The following is a 12341-nucleotide window of genomic DNA, read 5'->3' on the forward strand; positions in this document are numbered from 1 at the left end:
ACGACGGGATCCACCTATGTTTGTTTCTAATGTCTAAAGCTAATTCCAAAGGGAAATGCATGCAAAAAGAGAGAAAAGAAAACACGGGGAAAAGAAGGAATATTTACAAAATTATGATCGTTCAAGCCCCGCAACTTGATGCCTACGTATCCCTTTCATGAATTAGAGCGTCGTAGTTCGCCTCAACAATTTCCATTTGTTTTGTGTTTTTTAGGTGAACAGAGGTTAAGATCACATTCCAACGATGCTCAACCTTTGGAGACTTATACGCATAAGTGTGGAAAGGACTTAACATGTTCTTAGAAGCAAAAGAAAGTGCATTAGTTTGGATTTTTTGATGTATATCCTTGATGAACGAGACCCGCTACTAGGCCTTGCATCACTTCCTTACTTTGTTTAACCTTTGAGTATTTATTAGGTATTTTAAGTGTTTTTGATTTGGGTGTTTTTTAAGGGAATTAGTTTGTGACTTAAATCATAAAAAAAGAGTTTATAAGTAGTAGAGGAATAGACTAGGTTCTACACCCCACTCGTTTCTCTAAGTAGTAGAGAAATAGACTAGGGTCTATACCCCAATAATTTCTCTCCCACCAAAGTAAGTGGTAAAGAAATAGACTAGGGTCTACACCCCAATCATTTCTCTCTCCCACTAAAGTAAGTACTAAAGAAATAGACTAGGTTCTACACCCCAATCATTTCTCTCCCATTACAAAAGAAGTAGTAGTATGATCCGCGTCGTTATTTATTAGGTGTTTTAAAGTTGAAAGAAGAAAAAAGATGAAGAGGGGGAATGACTAACAAAGTGAAATCTATATCCTAATGTTATCATACAATGGTGGCCTTAAGGTCAAGGATGAAAACCTAAAGTCTGTGTAACTCACCTTAACTAAGATGTAGTCACCATCCTAAGGGAACATGCAATTACAAAATGATTAAGGAAAGAAGTTACAACTTCACAATATAAGATATTAAAGAAGCAACATAAGTTTTTAACAAAACACCTAAGAATAAGCAACAAACAAGCTAGAGATTACAACCTCTCCTTGAGTACTTCACTAGTCTCACGGACATTCCTACTTCACAAGTAAGAAACAAGCAAAAGGATTACTCTCCTACTTTGAACACTCCACAAGTGTCAAAGAAAAGATCTCTACCTAACAAGACAAGATACTAGCTAAAGGTAACTACCCTAACTTAAGGATTACTATCCTACTTTGAACACTACACAAGTCTCAAAGAAAAGATCTCTATCTAACAAGACAAGATACTAGCTAAAGGTTACTATGCTAGCTTAAGGATTACTATCCTACTTTGAACACTTCACAAGTGTCAAAGAAAATCTCTACCTAACAAGGCAAGATACAAGCTAAAAGGTTACTACCCTAGCTAAATGATTACTATCCTACTTTGAATACTTCACAAGTCTCAAGAACACCTATACCTAACAAGGCAAAGAAACAAACAAGTGTACAAGACTTAAGATTACAAACTATCATGAACACATCTTAAGAACTAACAAGAACTCAAGACTAAACATATGTTTCACAAGAAAAACAATTACAATTGTCCCTTTAACTTTAACAAAACTCAAACAATGTATACTTAACAAAGTAACATCAAAACAAACATACTTTTGAGTAACAACTCACATGTATCAAACAATTAACAAACATTTAAAAAAAACACTTTACAAAGTATTAGAAATAACAATCTCATTTTAGTCTAACAAAACTTAGCAAAGGAGACACTTATCAAAGTAATCAACACATTTTTACATTTAGGTTTCAACCAATCAAGCTTACACGCAAAAGATGACTCAAGTAAACTCAAACATATATGACTATACAAGTAAATGAATGATAAATGAGTTGGGGCAGAAGTATAACATGTATTTGGATGACTTACAATTAATGGTAAAGTGTCTAGACATCACACAAAAAGATTTACAAGTTTTAAGTCAAAGCATCACAAGAAGCAACATTTGTTCGATTAGTGAGCATTTGACAATTAAGTGACAACCAAAGCATACCAATTCATAAACATACATCATAAGTCAGTAGCATTACATCTCTTTTCATTATTTTATGTCACATGAGAAAAATCCAACAATTAGAAGAAGTGACAACTAGTTCTATGTACAAGTCATGTAGAAAGAAAAGCCTCAATTAAAGCATAAGAGAAAGATTTTAAAAAATAAAAAACTACAGGTTCTATGACCTCTAATCATCCCTTAAATTTTCCTAAAAAATACCTATAATGATTGCGCAAGCGCACTATTATTTACAAGCAAAAGTAAGCAAATTACCGTTTACAAGTATACACAAATCGAGTGTCAAATGAGTGACTTAAAACCCTACCAAAAATTGAGATTAAAAATTTGTATTTTATACATTATATCACATATGTGTCCTCTGACTATACACATAAAATGACAACAAAACTCAATTTAAAAGTCACTCAAACGAGGCAAAACACATTAAAGGTCAAAATCTAAGCTATCATGAACATGCTTAAGAAAATGGATCTTTAAAAATGCCAAAACCAAATTGTAAAATTCCACAAAAATATCTACAAATATATACACAAACATATTTTTTGCATTTTTTGTTTGAGTGAAAAATCAATTATTGAGCAAAAGTTATGAAAGAAATAAACTCTAACAAAAAACAAATCTGCCTCATGGGGGTGAATTAGCATTATGAAATGAACTGGAGTTCTTATTATAGCGCGTGGGCCTGGAAATAGAGGTGTGAAAAGAAAGTGGCGCTAGAACCATATCAAAAACAAACGTTAGCATTAGCATTCTAGGGGTACGATAAGAAAATGACATTAAGTCCAACAACCAAAGCGAGGCCCAGTCTATATTTTTATTGTTCCATTTTTAATTCAATTATTATTAATCAGATGCATGACAATATATTTTTAGACTACAGTTTTTTATATTAAATGGAAACATGTATTATTATGTGAACCTGATGTCAATTGGTGCGCTCCACTTAAGTTAAATAACACAAAGAACATAACTAGGCCAATCACAACATGCCAACACACAAACCAATCATTGGAATGAGAAAAAAAGTAAAAGATGTTGAAACGAATCTCCAATGGGAGCATTTCACTTAAGCAAATGGAGCCCAAACCTTTAAACCCTTACCAGACGCCGGAGATGAGCTCCAGTCATCTTCTCCGACCACCCTAATGCCGGAAATCCATGAAAAAGCTCAGAAAACAACAAACGACCACCACTCGACTCGTTTTCGCCCTCTGATTCTGAATATGACCTTATTTTCACAATACAATGCCTTAAACCTTAAAGACAAACAACATATAAGTGTTCCTAACATTCTGAAGCACAAGAAATTCATTATAAACAATTTAATCTATCATCTTATTCATACATGTCAAGGTAACACCTGTAGAGACACATGAACACCAAGAAAACGCAGCAATATAGGAATTATGCTCACACATCAACCAAATACATGTTAGCTAAGATCCAGCCTCTGGTGGCGGAGCACGACAGATGCATGTGCCCTAATTATGTTATTTATAATGTTGAGAAAGTTTAAGGACTCACTTGATTGAATCTTGAATAAACACCTTCAAAGAAAACTCTACCCGCTACAACCATGATCTTGATGATGATTAGCTATGACATGATGTGAATCTCTGAGAAATAAACTAAAAAATGAGTTTATTTCTCAGAGATTCACATCGTGTCCATAGCTAATCATCATCAAGATGAAGGTTGTAGCTGGTAGAGTTTTCTTTGAAAGTCTTTATTCAATATTCGATCAGGCGAGTCCTTAAACTTTCTCAGCATTGTAGATGTCATGATTAGGACATATGCATCTATCGTGCTCCGCCACCGGAGGCTGGAGCTTAGATCACATGTATTTGGTTGATGTGTGTGCATAATTCCTTTATTACTGCATTTTCTTGGTGTTCACGTGTCTCTGCAGGTGTTACCTTGACATGTATGAATAGGATGATAGATTAAATTGTTTATAATGAATTTTTTGAGTTTCAGAATGTTATGGCACAATTATATGTTGTTTGTTCTTTAGGTTTAAGGCATTGTATTGTGAAAATAAGGTCATATTCAGAACCAGAGGGCGAAAACGAGTCGAGTGGTGCTCGTTTGTTGTTTACTAGGTTTTTTCATGGATATTTGGCATTAGGGTGCTCAAAGAAGACGACCAGAGCTCAGCTCCGGCGTCTGGTAAGGGTTTAAAGGTTTGGGCTCCGTTTGCTTAAGTGGCACGCTCCCATTGGAGCTTCGTTTCAAATATTTTACTTTTGTCCTCATTCTAATGGTTGGTTTGTGCGTTGTGATTGGCCTAGTTATGTTCTTTGTGTTATTCAACTTTAGTGGAGCACACCAATTGACATCATGTTCACATAATAATGCAAGTTACCATTTAATATAAAAAACTATAGTCTAAAATATATTTCCATGCATCTGATTAATAATAATTAAATTAAAAGTGGAACAATAAAAATACAGACTGGGCCTCGCTCTGGTTATTGGGCTTAATGCCATTTTATTATCGTACCCCAGAATGCTAATGCTAATATTTGTTTTTGATATGGGCCAAGCGCCACTTTCTTTTCACACCCCTATTTACAGGCCCACGCGCCATAATAAGAACTTACTTTCATTTCATAATGCTAATTCACCCCATGTGGCAGATTTCTTTCTTGTTAGAGTTTATTTCTTTCATAACTTTTGCTCAATAATTGATTTTTCACTCGAACAAAAAATAAAATAAAAAATTTAGCTACCTTTGAGATGTGTAGATATTTTTAGATATTTTTGTGGAATTTTATAATTTGATTTTTGTATTTTTAAAGATCCATTTTCCAAAGCATGTTCATGGTAACTTAGATTTTGACCTTTTGTGTATTTTGCCTCATTTGAGTGACTTTTAAATTGATTTTTGTTGCCATTTTTTGTGTATAGTAATATGCCACATATGTTATATAATGTACAAAAGTCCAAATTTTAATCTCAATTTTTGGTAGATTTTTAAGTCACTCCTTTAACACTCAATTTGGGTATACTTGTAAATAGTAACATGCTTACTTTTGCTTTTAAATAACGGTGCGCTTGCGCAATGATTATAGTTATTTTTTAGGACATTTTAAAGGATGATTAGAGGTCCTAGGACCTGTAGTTTTTTATTTTTTAAAATATTTCTCTTATGCTTTAATTGAGGCTATTCTTTCTATACAACTTGTACATAAAACTAGTTGCCACTTCTTCTAATTGTTTGATTTTTCTTATGTGACAAAAAAAATTAAAAGAGATGTAATGCTACTGACTTGTGATGTATGGTTATGTATTGGTATGATTTGGTTATCACTTAATTGTCACATGCTCACTAATCGAACAAATGTTGCTTCTTGTGATGCTTTGACCTAAAACTTGTAAATTTTTTTGTGTGATGTCTTGACACTTTACCATTGATTGTAAGTCATTCAAATACATGTTATACTTCTGACCCAATTCATTTCTCTTTCAGTTACTTGTATAGTCATACATATTTGAGTTTAATTGAGTCATCTTTTGCGTGTAAGCATGATTGGTTGAAACCTAAATGTAAAAATGTTGATTACTTTGTTAAGTGTCTTCTTTGTTAAGTTTTGTTAGACAAAAATGAGATTGTTATTTCTAATACTTTGTAAAGTGTTTTGTTTAAAATGTTTTTTAATTGTTTGAATAACAAATATTTTTTTAGTTAAAATAATTATTTTTTCTTTCAACTTAGACTTTGAATATATAATGTTACAAATAAATAAATATTAAAATAATAAATATAAAACCTTATAAATCTCTCAACCTAGGGCAAACAAGTAATTGATATAGAACTCTATAAAAGGGAACCCCAAATCGAAAATGTCTATCATATTGTATTCCTTCATAAATGCTTAGACCATGTCTGAATTGAAGGAGGCAAAAACATCAGTTTTGTGGGATATCGTCTCGTTCCTAAAAGATTTGATGTAGACCAAATCGCACCGGGAATCATTTTTGTGAAGAGAAAATCTCAAAGACGACTGTGCTAAAAAACTACATAAAGAAAAAAAAGGAAAAAGAAATACGATGCATAAAGAAAAAAACTACATAAAGGAAAAAGAAAAAAAGGTCCTTTATGAAATTTCCGGGTGTAAAACCCTTCCATTGAAAACCCCTTCATTGATGAAATTTCCAGGCAGAAAAATGTCTTTCAAAGAAAATCTAGTTATATTCATACATACAAATAAAAATGGTTAACTATGGAAGGCGGGGAAACTATTGAACCCACTGTTGTTGTGGCTTTAGCTTGTTAACAAGTTCTTGTAAAAATTTTGGGCTCCTGCAGCCAAAGCGTATTTAAATCCCAAACCACGCAAACAACTTTTAGTAAAGGGAGTAAGTAAGTTTGAGCAATCATGATATTATATCCTCTATTTTTCAATTAATGCATGGTGTTCGATAACTCCACTTCACCTGAAATTCATGCAGATTTTCTTTTCAAAGTAGATAAAAACATTTTGACTAAACTTATATTGTTACCACCTTTCTTATTATGCAAAGGATGTACCATAGCGTATGATGGGATTTTGACATATTTCCACTCCCAAATCATATTATGCAAAGGATGTATTACTCTTGTTGATAGGAAATTACGAGGGCCGGTTTTATTTAATTGATAGGATAAAGTCATTTTAGAGAATTTAGATGAAGTGTCGGTCCTCATCACAACTCTCATCTCAATTGTAATTAAGTTCCCGGAAGTTTCAAATAAGTTTCTTTTATTTTGTGATATTTGATTATATTAAACTCTTAACCAATATGAAAGATGCGAGGTGAGTTTATATCTTAAAATATATGAATATAATATCATGATTGCTCAAACTCAACCCTTATCCCCTTACGGAAAATTGTGGTCTGGGACTTGGATAGACTCTTGGTTGGAGATGCTCCTTTATCTACTAGAAGGACTCTTAAAACAACTTTTTAACAAGCAAAATCTAAAGTAATGGGTTCCAAAAAACAACTTTTAAGGGGTTTTCTTTGAAAGGGTTTTTCTAACGCGGAAGAGATTGTAAGCAAGTGATCCAGGGGGAGGAGAACCCTAAGTTAGATAACTTGTTCTCTAAGGCATTTCCCTTTCTAAAATTATGGGAAATAGTAAAATCCATGCTCCTAGTTAACACCAAACAGTTGTTCCATCTATTTCTTAAACTTCAAGGAACCCGAGAGGGAGAGTTGTAAGCAAGGATAACTAATTTTTAATCAGTTTTGACCCATAAGTTATGCCAAATTTTCCCATGAGCAAATTCAATGACATTGATGACACCAATGAGCTCAGTATGGAAAGTTGTGTCAGTTCCCAAGTTGATAGTGAAACCACCTGAGAAATTACCCAGATGATCTCTAAAAACACATGCACAAGAGGTCAAACAAAGACAACCAATGGAAGCACCATTCGTATTACACTTCACCCATGAAGAAATATGAGGAAAAGTCAGAAGGTAAACCGACCAAGGAAAAGAAGAATGATGAAGGCAAGAATGAGGGCAAAGGGAAAGAGAGAAAGAGAGAAGACAAACCAAAACAACAGGAAAACTTGCAAGATTACAGTGATGATATTTTCCTTATTTAAGTTTGTGGGTGAAGACACCTATCTTGTGGTTTGCATCCGTCTGGCAGGATTTCTCATCATATCCCCTATCTTGTGGTTTGCGTTCAGTTTGGTGAGGGAGAATTCCCGTTAGATTTTGGGTCATGTACCAACATTAATTTTTGGAAAGACAATTGATATGGTATCCCTTTGATTGATTACATTGATAGAAAGTCCTCTTTGCATTAGGATTTTAATTTCAAAAGCAAAGTGGTGGACTTGGCTTCCAATAATATTTGGAATTTTCCAACTGCTTGGTTTGATATTTTTCCTTTTATAGAAGAAAAATTGAGACATATTGCCTTGGATAACAGTAGCAGGGATCACTTGTTGTGGCATATATAACAATGGAAATGGTATTCTTACTATGAAGGAGGCCTACTTGTTCAAACATCCTAGTCATGATATCAATCCTTGGGATCAGCTTATTTGGAGTAAATACATTCCTACATCGAAATCACTTTTGGTGTGGAGGTTCATTCAGAACAAAATATCCACGGATGATCAGTTGCAGATTAGAGGTAACTAGTTAGTCTCTTTTTGTGTTCCCAGCTTTATGTGACATGATTCTCATTCTCTTATATCTTTACTACAATTCTCTTTCCATCGGTCAGTGATGAGAGTCGGCTGTGGAGTCATTGCAAATTTAAATATTAACGATGAGTTGATGTCTTAATTTGACAGGGCTGACCTTGGGTCAGGACAAAGCAAACTCATAGCCTAAGGCCTAAAGAAATGAAATCTTAAATTTTAGTTAATGATTTTTATAAATTAAATAGTAATATATTAAATATAATATATTATATCTATAATATAAGAAAATTAATGATTGTGGAAAAGTCTAAAATACCCTTATTTGATTTTTTGCCACCACATTAAAATTGTGGTTTTTTGGTCTTTGTACCATAAAGTTCTTAATTTTATTATTAAAATAATACAACTCTTATATATTATCAAACTTATCAAATATCTCTCTATTCTCTATTTTTTTTTCTCTTTCATCACTTTCTCACTTCTTTATTCCAAAAAAATTCTATCATTCTATAGTATAAGAAAATTAATGGTTGTGGACAAGTCTAAAATATCCGTATTTGATTTTTTGACACCGCATTAAAATTGTGGTTTTTTGTCTTTGTACCATAAAGTTATTAATTTTATTATTAAAATAATAAAACCCTTATATTCGATCAAACTTATCAAATCTCTCTCTATTCTCTATTTTTTTCTCTTTCATCACTTTCTCACTTCTTTCTTCCAAAAAAAATTATCAATCTATAATATAAGAAAATTAATGGTTGTAGAAAAGTCCAAAATACCCTTATTTGATTATTTGCCACCACATTAAAATTGTGGTTTTTTGGTCTTTGTACCATAAAGTTCTTAATTTTATTATTAAAATAATACAACTTTTATATTTTATCAAACTTATCAAATCTCTCTCTATTCTCTATTTTTTTCTCTTTCATCACTTTCTCACTTCTTTCTTCCAAAAAAAATCTATCAATCTATAATATAAGAAAATTAATGGTTGTGGAAAAGTCCAAAATACCCTTATTTTTGTGAATGATACCTAAACAAAAATGAAGTGTGTATACGGGAAAAAATCTATTATTGACCTAAATATTTTTATATACGAGAAATTGTATTTATGATCAAATATTTTTCATAAAAAATGGTATACGGGAAAAAATATATTATTGATCTAAATATTTTAATATACGAAAAATATATTATTGATCTAAATATATTTTTTTTTAAAATGGTATACGGGAAAAAATTTATTATTGATATAAATAATCTTATATGCGAAATTTATTATTGATCCAAATATTTTTGTGAATGATACCTAAACAAAAATGAATTCTGTACGGGAAAAAAATTTATTATTGATTTAAATATTTTTATATACGAGAAATGGTATTTATGATTAAATATTTTTAATCCAAAAATGGTATACGGGAAAAAATATATTATTGATCTAAATATTTTTATATATGAAATAATCAATTATTAATCTAATTTTTTTTTTACATTTGTTTTTAAAATCAATGATGTATCCAAATTTGCGTAACCGAAAAGAACCCGTGCGTATGCAAGGGTTTGTTACTAGTTATTACTTAAAAGAAGACAAATGCCCCTGTGAATGTGATTAAGATTTTGGAGAATGAAGGTTGGAGTGCCATTTACTCGGTTTGATACCTAAATTAGTTTTTTCTTGTTTAGAATTTTTATAAATTAATTAAAATTATATTTTAAAAATTTGTGATCCTATAATAAATAAAGAGTAGTTTTTTAATATTATTTTAAATATTTTATTATTTTATTTTGTTATAAATTTTTTAGATTTTAAAATATCATTTAAATTTAATGTTATTTTAAATAAATTTTTAAAAGATTATTTTTATGATATATTGTTTTAAAAAGTTATATGATTTTGATTATATTAAAAATTTTAATAATAAATATTTAAATAATTAGATATCATATGATTCAATTGTTTTAATTTAACAATAAAATTGGTCCTATAAAGGCTTCAACTTGATGTCATTTTAAAATCACAAATTAACCTACAAAGCAATTTAGGGTTTTTATAAAAGATTATTTTATGATATATCATTTTTTAAAAATTATGCGATTTTGATTATATTAAAAAATTTAATAATAAATATTTAAATGATTAGATATCATATGATTCAATTGTTTTAATTCAACAATTGGTTCTATAAAGACTTCAAACTTGATCTCATTTTAAAATCACAAATTAACCTACATAGCAATAATTTGGGATTTTTATAAATTACTTAAAATTATCTTTTAAAAATATGTAATTCTATAATAACAAAGTGTAGTTTATTTTGATTTTTGAATATTATGCTACATTTTTTTAGATTTTTAAAATATCACATAATTTTAATGTTATTTTAAATATTTTTAAAAAAGATTAATTTTTAGATATATCGTTTTAAAAAATTATGTGATTTGTTTGTATAAAAAATTTAATGATAAATATTTAAATAATCAGATGTCAAAATTATTCTTTTAATTTATAAAAAATAATTGAAAACCACATCTAATATTTTTTAAATAATTCTCATAAAATCATTAAATATTTTAAGATATGTTATAACCTTCATGTCTGACAAATATCTAAGAGTTAAAAATTAGAATCAGAAACTTGATATAATCCTTAAATCAAAAGATGGAAGTGATTGTGATTTTTTTTTTTTTAAATTTAGAAAAGAAGCCATTGAAAAGCTCAACAAGTTAATTCAAATGTTGAAAGGTGAAAGGATGACTTTAAGAATCTTAAAAGAATCATCATTATGTTCGTCAAAGAGATTATTTTACTGAAGAAATAGAAAAATCAACTTCATTGGATTCATTTGAAAGAATAATTTCCGTAGATGAATCCAAATAACCATTGTCAGCTAATGAAAAAACTTCAATAAAGAAAACATATTAGGGGCCATTTTATTATTTGTCATGGGCCTCTAAAAAGTAAGGTTCGACGGTTTCACTAGGTTTGCAGGGATATATAAAGTCTTCATCTAGTGAGCAAGTTATTAAATCCTAATGTCAAATACTCGAGAGTTGTCTTTAAAATTTTGCCGAAAAATGGTCAACAACATATATTTTTTCCAAAGGCAGCTCTAGTAGACAGAAGAGTTAGGGCTCATATTTCTTCCTTCTATTTTATAAATGTCATCCTTTAATCATAACTAGAACTGTCTATATAACTGCTAAAATGTTTTCTTGGATGTTTTTCACCTAAAAGTGTTGGACTAGTTACATATAATGATTAGATAACAAACACACAACAAACAAAATTGAAAAAGGGAAAATTGTACTTAATAAATCAATGCAACAATACAAATTTATAGTATAATGAATATGGCTACGCCACTTGCAGTACTAATACATGGAATTCAGGTAAGGATCTAGAAAAGCATAGTAACTTCAGAGAGATGAGAGAGAGTCAGGTTCCACTACTAAATTTCCTACCAATCATTGCCAATCCTCTTGCTATTTAACAAAGTTCTCCTTATACTTACTGTTAAGAATTCTAATTTTCTTCCCACATCCTTGATCCATAATGTACGGATCATATGCCAAGTGTTCAATCTTATCTTGTAACTAATATAGTGTAGTGACTTATTTGCCTTATTCATAACAATACTCCCCCCATAAAAAGCAACCTTGTCATCAACGTTAAAATTAGGATAACTTGTGGAAAATTCGTCCATTTTTCCCAAGTGGCTTCAGTTGCCAGCAAGTTCGTCCACTTGATCAAAACTTGTTGCAACTCTTTCATATTATGCAACAGCACTCGAGAATCAAAAAGCTTATCGGGTTGTAATATAGGCCTATTATCATTAGTAAGGAGAGGTAAAGGAAGGTACTGCTCATTGTGATCCCATTTGCACAGTTTCAGATTCACAATGTGAAAGATATGATGAAATCTGGCAGATGAAGGCAGTAGTAACTTATATGCCACTGAGTCGATCTTCTGAATCATAAGGAATGGTCAGAAATAGTGCAATCCTAACTTCTAATTCTGATGTAGAGCAGTGCAATGTTGTCTATAAGGTTGTAGCTTCACCAATATCATATATCCCCTATTTGAAACTCAAAAAATCGTCTCTTAGCATTAAGATATTTTTTTCATTTTTT

This window comes from Vicia villosa, linkage group LG4 (genome assembly GCF_029867415.1).
Source record: "Vicia villosa cultivar HV-30 ecotype Madison, WI linkage group LG4, Vvil1.0, whole genome shotgun sequence".
Taxonomy (NCBI): Eukaryota; Viridiplantae; Streptophyta; class Magnoliopsida; order Fabales; family Fabaceae; genus Vicia; species Vicia villosa.